We start from the raw sequence: 10915 nt of genomic DNA, 5'->3' as shown, positions 1-10915 counted from the left end.
ACAAACTTTCTTCATTTCCTCATAGGTAAAGAGAATATTAAAGTCATCCTTAAGAGGGACGCCTGGGTGGCTCAGTCAGTTGAGCATCTGCCTTCAGCTCAGGTCATGATCTCAGGGTCCTGGGATCAAGTCCCACATCGGGCTCCCTGCTCAGCGAGGAGCCTGCTTCTCCCTCTGCCTGCTACTCCCCCTGCTTGTGCTTCCTCTGTCTCTCCCTACTAAATAAATAAAATCTTTAAAAAAAAAAAATAATAAAGTCATCCTTAAGAGTATACGAGCCTCTAATATCATCAAACCAGGAACTGCCAAACACTGGTGAAAACAAACAAAATAAATAAATCAGAAATTCCAAAATCTAATAAGACCTAAAGGACAGTAAAATTTCATGTGCAATATCCAGATTCTTTTATCTTTCTGGACTATGTTACACCAACCAATATATTTTTTTTCCATCTGGTTGATAAAACCAAATACAAACAACTCTCGACTGTCAGAAATACAAGGTCAGGGTACTGAGCCAAGTGTCTCAAAGGCCTACCACAGTCATAATGTAGTTCTGGTAACCCCGGTCACAGGTCACAGCACTCAACCGCGGTGTGCCTTGTCTCCTCTTACAGAAAGAGGTCGTAAGAATATCTACTTTCTAGTGCACATTGGGGATAAAAAGATCACAATATGAAAATACCTTGTACAGGTCCCACCAAGACAGAATTCAATTTATATTTATTTCCTGGGCTTGTTCTTGAAATAATTAGAAGTAGCTTGTTACACTACCTCATCTATTCCTAAAACCAGTGAGACTTTTGTAAAGTCACTAAATTCTTTCTAAATTATTTTTTATTTCCATTTTGCAACCCTTTATCCTGTTTATCCATTCCTTTAAGGGGCCCCTTTATGGTATGGAGTCCTGAATACTGAAACATATGTCATATTTTGTGTTTTCTGCTCTGAGCATGGAACTTTCCTCCTAAAAAACATATTGCTTACAACATCAAAGCCACAAGGGTTTCCAGCTGCATCAATGAATGGCTAACTAAACCCCGGATGGAAATAAATCACCCGCTCCCAAACCTTTTGATCTGAGGCCAGGAGATGTATCTGGCAAGCAGAACCTCTGAGAAAAAGCAATCTGTGGATAAGGTCACTTCTCCTACTAAGGTTTGAGAGAGTTCAAGAAAGAACCCAAAGTAGCCACTCAAGATGCTGGACCAGCTCAGTTGGAGAGGGCTAATTTGCTCTGTTTTATATTTATGTTGATTTACTAAATTGAGTTCATTGCCTCTTGTTTTATTTTTCATCATCCCAGTAAACCCATGTATATTATCACTATATTTAATAAACACAAAAAAAAAAACCCATCAAAGCCACAAAACAGAATGGTTGCTATTTTTTATTTAATAAATTAAATTTACCTTACCAGTGAAAAATCTTTCCAAGAGTTCTTCTTTTATATCTGATGTCACAAGTTTTAACATTAACTTTTTTTAAACAGATTTATTTATTTATTTTAGAAAGACAGAGAGAGAGAGAGTGAGAGACAGTGAATGGGGGGGAGAGAGGCAGAGGGACAGAACCTTCAAGCAGACTCTCTGCTGAGTGTGGAGCCTGAATCGGGGCTCTATCCCATGACTCTGAGATCATGACCTGAGCCAAAACCAAGACTTGGAGGCTTAACCAACTGAGCCACCCAGGTGCCTCAACATTAACTTTTGAAAAGTAATAAAAAGATGTCATCACACCTTTAGGGTTTCTACATATATACACAACCTGAAAGTTAAAAGAGGTGACTTTAGATGTTTTAAATAGATATGTAATTATCTTAATTTTTATTAAGTACTTTTCATGAAAACTATTGAGAGGTTTTAACTGTTAAAATAAGACATCGAACATTTTTCTAAAGGTGTTTTCATAACACAAAGTTGAAAATACGCAAATGTAGTTCCAGGTGTTGTATTTGTTAGACATGCTTCATCCTTGGAATTCCAGAGGACTTGAGGATGTGGCACTTCTTCATGTTTGTCTATAATCCACTTCTGAACCAGCTATTTAATGGAAATTCCAGATCTCCATAGCTAGAGCATGCTCTTTTTGAGCATTCTACACACCTTGGGAAGGAGAAGGAAGTGGGGGAAGAACCATAGAAATCTGATCCACAGAGATCTGTCACATTCCTGCTGTGACAAGCCAACACTACCAGAAGGTTACAGACTTCTTTGACCCAGTGCACAAGCGTAAGGAGAGCCCAGCACTTCCCAAGATCCAAGGGAGTGTGTGAAATGCCAAAGATGAGCATTTACAAGGAGGTTATGCTTGATGGTAGAGGACACATACAGATAAAATATTAAAGTGATGGTGCTCGCCTAGGATGGGAAAGAACGAAACATCCAGCATATTTGCATTCCATAATGATTGATATGTATTTCTCTTCCCTTTCATTGTCCACTGTCCTGTGTGAGAATAAGCAAGCAGTCAAATGGAAAACTAGAAGATGGAATAAATGAGAAGAAAAACAAAGGACAAGCCACAAGATGGACAATTTGCCATTGAATTACTGTCAAACTCTTTACTTCTCAAGGCAAATTGTAATTTGCTGCAATCTACAGTAGCCCCCCACTGTCTTATCCACAGTTTCATCTTCCATAACTTCAGTTACTCATGGTACTGTGATCGGGAAGCAGATGATCCTCCTGACTATTATCAGAAGGTCAGTAGTAGCCTAAGAGGCTATGTCACAATGTTGATGCCATTCACTTTGCTTCAGCTCATCATGTAGGCAGTTTTTTATCTCACATCATCACAAGATGAAGGATGAAAATAGTACAGTAAGATATTTTGAGAAAAAGACCACATTCACATAACTTTTATTACAGTATATGATTATAATTGGTCTATTTTATTATTAGTTGTTAATTCTTACTGTGCCTAATTTGTAAATTAAACTTTATCATAGGTATGTATAGGAAAGAACATAGTATATATAGAGTTTGGTACCATATGTGGTTTCAGGCTTCCACTGGGTGTCTTGGCACATATCCCCCATGGAGAAGGGGGGATGAATGTATTATGCACATAGCTATCAGGATTCATCTTTTTTCCCTTCAGAACTAGTGTAGCTCAATCAGATAAGAAACAGTTGTTTCTTTGCACCAAATATAAGAAAATTACAACCTACTTTCCCCATTTTACCTCTCAAACTTTGGGAACCAAATAATTAAAGCAGGCAAGTCATAAAAAAACAAACAAAAAAAAAACAAGCACAACAAACAAACAAAACAAAAAACAGCCTGGGCACCTGGGTGACCCAGCTGGTTAAGCGTTACACTCTTGGTTTCAGCTCAGGTCATGATCTCAGGGTAATGGGATGGAGCCCCGAGTCAGGCTCCAAGCTCAGCGAGAAGTCTGCTTCTCTCCCTCTGCCTCTGCCCTTCCACGTGTCTCTCCCTTCAAGTCCTACATAGATGAAGTTTCTTTTTATTGCAGATAACAGAAATGACCTCTGGTGACTAACTTTTAGAAAAGGAATGTGTTGCACGAATCCTGGGAAATCTCAAGGACTGGAAGAGTCAAAACGGATTTCAGTGCTCTAGAATGAATTCTGCAAACTTTAACTTCATTCGTTCTGTTAAAACTTTAAACTTTGAGGCTTTGCTAGGATCCGTCTCTCTACTGTGATCAGGAGGGCAGACGGGAAAAATATATATGGCTACTAAGTGAAATCATTTTAATACAGGCAACCATCTCAAATCCTATCTAATACAAAGTTTGGTATAAATATGGTGTTCCTCACTCATTAAACTACTGAAAAAAAATGTGTGACTCTAAAGAATGACATTCAAGAAAAGGGTGTATTTCTGTGAAATGAGGTTTTTGACAGAGGGAAGCTAAAGTGGAAATGATGGTGATATGTCTTTGGTAGTTGTTTTCAGGCTCAATGACTTGTATTTTGGCTCCAAAAATACTACAGCTAGAATTATACGCTCTATGTGAGCCATGTAGGTCGAGATCTATGATGAAATCCACAAGCCAGAGACATTGAGAAGGAAACAGGAGCATATAGAGCTGGATTCGGGGTGGAAAGTAGAAGAAAATGTTTCCATCCTAGAGTAGATACAGCTCACACTGTAAGATCTTTCAAGTCGATAATCAATGATTGGAAATTCTCGGGCTCCCTTCAAGCTAAGAAAGAATGGTTTGTGCATGAAAATGAGGTGACATATTCCATTAAAACTGATCAGGACACAGATACATTCTTACATCCCTTCTTCTCTTGGGACATTTTTGGGGAAATATTTCCCCAAATTATTTCTAATAATATTTTCTAGTGATTATTAATATATATATATTGACGTATGCTTTAAAAATAATTATATAACTTACTAGATTTTGGATAAGAAACAATAAAGGTATCACTATGTTGGATTTCAAAGTCTTTCAGCACATCTAGAAAGTTTGGTTCAACAAACAGGTGTGAAAAGTCTTTAAAGAATAGCACTAGTTATCAGCTTCGTTTTGGTCTGTTCTGCCATTATTCAGTGATCTGCTACCAAGGTATAGTAGTATTTTAGAAAAGTGAGACGTTTAATTCTCTACCTATTCACTGATAACATAGAAGCTTATGGGGAGTGAGTGCAAGATTGTTTGGGGTCCTGGCACCGCTGTCAGCCCAGAAGATGCTTTCGGTCTGATGTTCTTACACAGCTACATTGAACTTCCAAGTTTATCTATCATCTATCTATCTATCTATTTATCTATCTATCTACTATCTTTCGAGAGGAAGGGATAAATACAGGACTATTAATTCATATATCTTCCACAAAAGGGGTTAAAGAACTCAGGGGAGAGCTTTATTAATTCCAGATGGTTGATACAACTGGTTAAGAGATTGTGTTTCCCTCTTAAGACTCTTGTTCCTAAAAAAAGGAACACTCTTTATGGGATCTACTTCTTTTCTAACTCAATGTTTTTGGAATTGCAGGAGACCTATTCTCTATCTTCCTGCACAAACCCTCCGCCACCCTCCTAACCTGTTTTGGAAAGAACTATTTGGTAAGGTAGCTTCTTCTCCTTATAAAGTGTCGGGAAGAATAGGGTCCATTTTTTCATACCTATGCTGAGTTCATTCTAAAATGATATTCAAGGAGCTATTAGAAAGCTACTATTTACTACTTACTGGCTGTATTTGTTTCCTATTGCTGCTATAATGAATTACCACAAATCTAATTGTTTAGAATAACACAAATCTATTTTCTTATGTTTCTCGAGGTCAGAAGTCTGAAATGGGTCTTAAGTCCCATTTTTTTCTTTTCTTGTCTTTTCTTTTTTAAAGATTTTATTTATTTGAGAGAGAGAGAGAGCACAAGCAGGGGATGCTGCAGAGGGAGAGGGAGAAGCAGGGAGCCTGACTCAGGGTCGATCCCAGGACCCCGGGATCAGGACCTGAGCTGAAGGCAGATGCTTAACTGACTGAGCCACCCAGGGGCCCCCCTTTTTTTTAATTTAAAATTTTTTTATTAAAAATTTAAAAATCTTTTGTCCCCCTTCACCCATTTCTCCCACCCCACCCCCCTCCTTCCTATGGCAACTACCAATTTGTCCCTTTTTTTTTTTTACCGATCTGTTTTTTGTATATATGAGCTTGAGTTTTGTTTTTTTGTTTTGTTTTTTTTTAAATATAGGTTCTACATATAAGAGAGATTATACAGTTTTCTCTTTCTCTGCATGACTTATTTCACTTAGCATAATGCCCTCAAGGTCCATCCATGTTGTCACAAATGGCAAGATTTCATTCCTTTTTATGGCTAAATAATATGCTACAGTTTCTTTACTCATTAATCAATAAACACTTAGGTTGCGTCCATATACTGGCTATTGTAAACGACGCTCCAATAAACATGTGGGTACAGATGTCTTTTCAAGTTAATGTTTTCATTTTCTTTGGATAAATACCCAGAAGTGTAATTACTGGATCATCTGGTAGTTCTATTTTCAAGGAACTGCAATGCTGTTTTCCACCGTGTCTGCACCAATTTACATTCCCACCAACAGTGCACCAGGGTCCCCTTCTCTCCACATCCTCACCAACACTTGTTATTTCTTGTCTTTCTGATAGCCATACTAACAACGTGAGGTAATATTTCATTGTGGTTTTGATTTATATTTCCCTTATGATTAATGATGTTAGCCAGGTACATGTTGGTCATCTGGATGTTGTCTTCGGAAAAATGTCTATTCAGATCTGCCCATTTTTTAATTGGATTATTTGTTTTTTTGCTATTGAGTTGTCTAAGTTCTTTATATACTTTTGGTATTAACCCCTTATCAAATACATGATTGGCAAATATTTTCTCCCATTCAGTACTTTCCAATTCTATTTTATTTTTTAAGATTTTATTTATTTATTTGACAGAGAGAGACACAGCAAGAGAGGGAACAGAAGCAGGGGGAGTGGGAGAGGGAGAAGCAGACTCCCACTGAGCAAGGAGCCCGATGCGGGGCTCCATCCCAGGACCCTGGGATCATGACCTGAGCCGAAGGCAGACGCCTAACGACTGAGCCACCCAAGTGCCCCAGTAGTTTCCAATTTTAAATGGTTCATTCAAAGCTTATGTGCTTTATCTAAGTGCTAAGTCATAAAGAGGGTATCATATGGCACACACATAAATACAAAATTTTGAATGGCCAAAATACTGAAACATAGTATTTGCTTGTATTTTCATCATATTTTCTTTGACATATCAAGGTAATTTATATATAACTTCTAAATATAGTTTTTAATATATTTTAAAGTTGTTGGTTTTCCTGCTTCTCTATATGAAAATTTAACTGGAAAATGAAGCACTTATAATTTAACAGAAAATTCTTTACACAGAGTCAAAATATTTTAGGTAGATATTATTTAACCAGCTATCTTACTGAGATTATAAGTATTAGCATTATCCTTTCATATCTATACAACTGAAATAACTCACCAATTATAATGCTGGCCCAGATTTTTCATCTTAAAAATGTAATAATTATGGCAGATTATAAATTAATTACCATTTAACAATACAAATTAAAAATTTAAATATGCACAGCTGCTGACCGAAAAATTTCACATCTAGAAATTTATCGCATATATGTAAAAACACACACACAAACATGTAATATCTACCTCAAGAACTGAACAGATACAACTGCAGTACAGTTTAGTGTTTACATTGTTTTAAAAATAAGAAATTGAAAAGTAAGTTTTCCTCAATAGCCATTAAAGTAGATTGTGGAATTATTTAATATAAAATACATATGTATATATATACACACACGTGTTCAAAATTTAGAAAGATGTTGAATGATTATTACATGTAAAAAAAAGTAAGTTATAGAACAGTACCTAATATCCCATTTGTTTTCTTTGAAAAATATATTCATAAAAACATATATTCGCCCTCCCCCCAAAACACAAAAAACAAACCAAAAAAACACATATTCACTCCTAGCTTATAAAAAAGATAAATTAGGGGTGCCTGGATGGCTCAGTTGGTTAAGCGACTGCCTTCGGCTCAGGTCATGATCCTAAAGTCCCAGGACCGAGTCCCACGTCGGGCTCCCTGCTCAGCAGGGAGTCGCTTCTCCCTCTGACCCTACCCCCTCCTGGGCTCTCTCATTCTCTCTCTCTCTCTCAAATAAATAAATGAAATCTTTAAAAAAAAAAGATAAGTTAGATGGGGGAAAATGTTTTTTCCAGGCTAAATAAGTTTATGCATTTTTACCAATTGGCTTAGAAATATGCACTTTTGGGGCACCTGGGTGGCTCAGTTGGTTAGTGTCCAACTCTTGAATTTAGCTCAGGTCATAATCTCAGGGTCCTGGGATCAAGCCCCACATGGGGCTCTACACTGGGTGTGGAGTCTGCTTAGGATTCTCTCTCTCTCTCTGCCTCTCCCCACTGCTTGCACACTCTCTCTCTAAAAAAATTAATTAATTAAAAAAATATATATGCACTATTGTAATATTCCTATATGATTAATGGATTTCAAATTGTATGTGTTTTAATTTTTTTTCACATTATACCTGTACCAGTTAAATGTTTATTATGACTGTATTATTTTTATGCTCAGAACTACTTTTAAGTATCCTGAATAATCAAATTGTGTCTTATAAAAAAACACTACTTTTAGTAGATCTATAAGAGAGAAAAGTGAGAATGCTGAAATAATAACAATTTGTGTCATTAAAGTAATCAGGTGTAAGTATTTTAGAGAGAGTCTCCAAATACAAAATTCAAAATAAGATTAAGATCTTAATGTATTAATAATATGTATCAATAATAACAATAGTACTACTAATAAATACCACTTATTTGACCACATGGTGTTCTGAAATTCTTACCACAGCCTTTTACAGATGTTAGCCCGCAAGTATGTGGATACTCACAAGGTGATTCTAAAGTTTATATGGAGAAGTAAATAGCCAACACTATTGAAAGAGTAGAATAAAATTGGAGGACTGACATTACCCGACTTTAAGACTTACTACGAAGCTTCAGTATCAAGACAGTGCAGTAGTATTGGTAAAAGAAGAAAATAATCCATCAACAGAATAGAATAGAAAGCCTAGAAAGAGACCCACATAAATATAGGCAACTGACATATTTCTGCTATGGTGCTGGAACAACTGCACATCCACATGCAAAAAAAAAAAAAAAAATGAATCTAGACATAGACTTCACATCCTTCACAAAAATTAACTCAAAAATGGGTCATAGACTTAAATGTAAAACTTAAAATAATAAAACTCCTAGAAGGTAACGTAGGAGAAAATTTAGATGACCTTGGGTTTTGTCCTGACTTTTAAAGTACAATACCAAAGTTACAATCTATGAAAGAAATAATTGATAAGCTGGACTTGATTAAAATTAAAGATCTGTGACCTGACACTGTCAGGAAAATGAAAAAGACAAGGCAGAGACTTGGAGAAAATATTTGCAAAAGACATATCTAATAAAGGACTGTTATGCAAAATATGCAAATAAGTCTTAGAACTCAACAATAACAGGGGGTGGGGGGATGGGTCAGCCTGGTGATGGGTATTAAAGAGGGCACGTTCTGCATGGAGCACTGGGGGTTTTACGCAAACAATGACTCATGGAACACTACATTGAAAACTAATGATGTAATGTATGGTGATTAACATAACATAAAAAAAAAAGAACTCAACATAACAAAACAACCCAATTTTAAAAATAAGCCATGGAAAGATGTTCCACAACATTGACAACACGCACTGCTGGTGAGGATGTGGAGCAACAGGAACTTTTATTCATTGCTGGTGCGAATGCAAAATGGCACCCTGGAAGACAGTTGGTGGTTTCTTAGAAAAGTAAACATACTCTTACCTTAGGATCCAGCAATTACACTCCTTGGTATATACCCAAAGGTGTTGGCAACTTCTCTCCACAGAAAAACCTGCACATGGATGTTATAGCAACTTTATTCATAACTGCCAGAATTTGGCAATCTCGAATACAAGATATCTTTCAATAGGTAAGTGGATAAATAAACTGTGGTACACCCAGACAATGAAGTATTATTTAGTGCTAAAAAGAAATGAACTATCAAGTCATGAATATACATGCAGGAAACCTAGTGTATAGTACTCAGTGAAAGAAACCAATCTGAAACAGCTACATCCTATATGATCACAACCATGACATTTTGGAAAAGAAAAAACCATGGAGACAGTAAAAAGATTGGTGATTGCCAGGAGTTAGGAAAGATGGAGGGTTAAATAAGAGGGACATAGTAGGTATTTAGGTCAGTGAAACTACTCTGTATGACACTCGAATGGCGGATCTATGTCATTAGTCACATGCCAGATGCCGATATTATGATACTATGAAATTTGGCTATGTATATATTTTCATGAAATGAACAAAAATGATGAGGATCAATTATATTATTAATGATAGAAGAAGAGAGGCAGAAATCTTTAAAATGCATATCTAAATGAATGCCAGTTCTTCATATATTCTAACAGCACCGCTCCATCCCAAGCCCTCTGCCATCCAGATTCCCTGTCCTCTAGGCTTATTACCTCTTTAATGTTCCCATAGCCATGACAGGCATACCTCACCTTATTGTGTTTCACTTTTTTGTGTTTCTCAGGTACTGTATTTTTTACAAATTAAAGGTCTGTAGAACCAGAATTGGAAGCGGAGCCTGAAGATGTGATTGAATTGCTGCAATCTCAGGATCAAACTTGAACGGATGAGGAGTTGCTTCTCATGGGTGAGCAAAGGACATGGTTTCTTGCGATGGAAATCATTCCTGGTGAAGACACTGTGAAGATCAGCTTTGATACGGAACATGTTGCATCTGTGTCCACTAAAAGTCAATCAGTTTGTTCCCCACTGTCAATTTTTACCTGGGGTACCTGTGGGAAAATCTAAAGTGGGCAGTTTAAGTCCACGGGAGAACCTGGGTCTTCAGGGGTAGGGGAAGACGATGGGGTGGAATAAAAGAGGGGTCATCTAGAATGTCCGCAGTGTCGGATGGGCTGTGAAACGGAACAAGACACATTCTAATATTTGCGGTCGGGATTTTGGGGACAATGCCATGAAGGCTTGCATATATGGGATCTCTGACCATTTGAGGAGTTCCAGCAGAAAGGTCAAGCTGGAAAATAGTATTATAAGAATGGGTTCCGTGGGGGATCATACCTCTTGACCTGGGAGTTTGTACTGAGGCCAGGAAACATGACATAAAAAGATGGGACATTTTTTTCTTAGGCTTTTGGGGTCAAATTTGTTCCCGTTTTTAAAAATACAACCCAAGGGCAAGTCAGAAGGAATAGCGGGGGTTTGTCCCATAGTGGGAAAGACGGGCTGCCAATTCTCAAAGGGGCATTCCACCAAGAGGCGAGGTAGCTGTTAGCC

Source organism: Phoca vitulina, unplaced genomic scaffold (assembly GCF_004348235.1).
Source record: "Phoca vitulina isolate PV1807 unplaced genomic scaffold, GSC_HSeal_1.0 scaffold9, whole genome shotgun sequence".
NCBI classification, from domain to species: domain Eukaryota; kingdom Metazoa; phylum Chordata; class Mammalia; order Carnivora; family Phocidae; genus Phoca; species Phoca vitulina.
Note: the sequence above shows the minus strand (reverse complement) of the source record.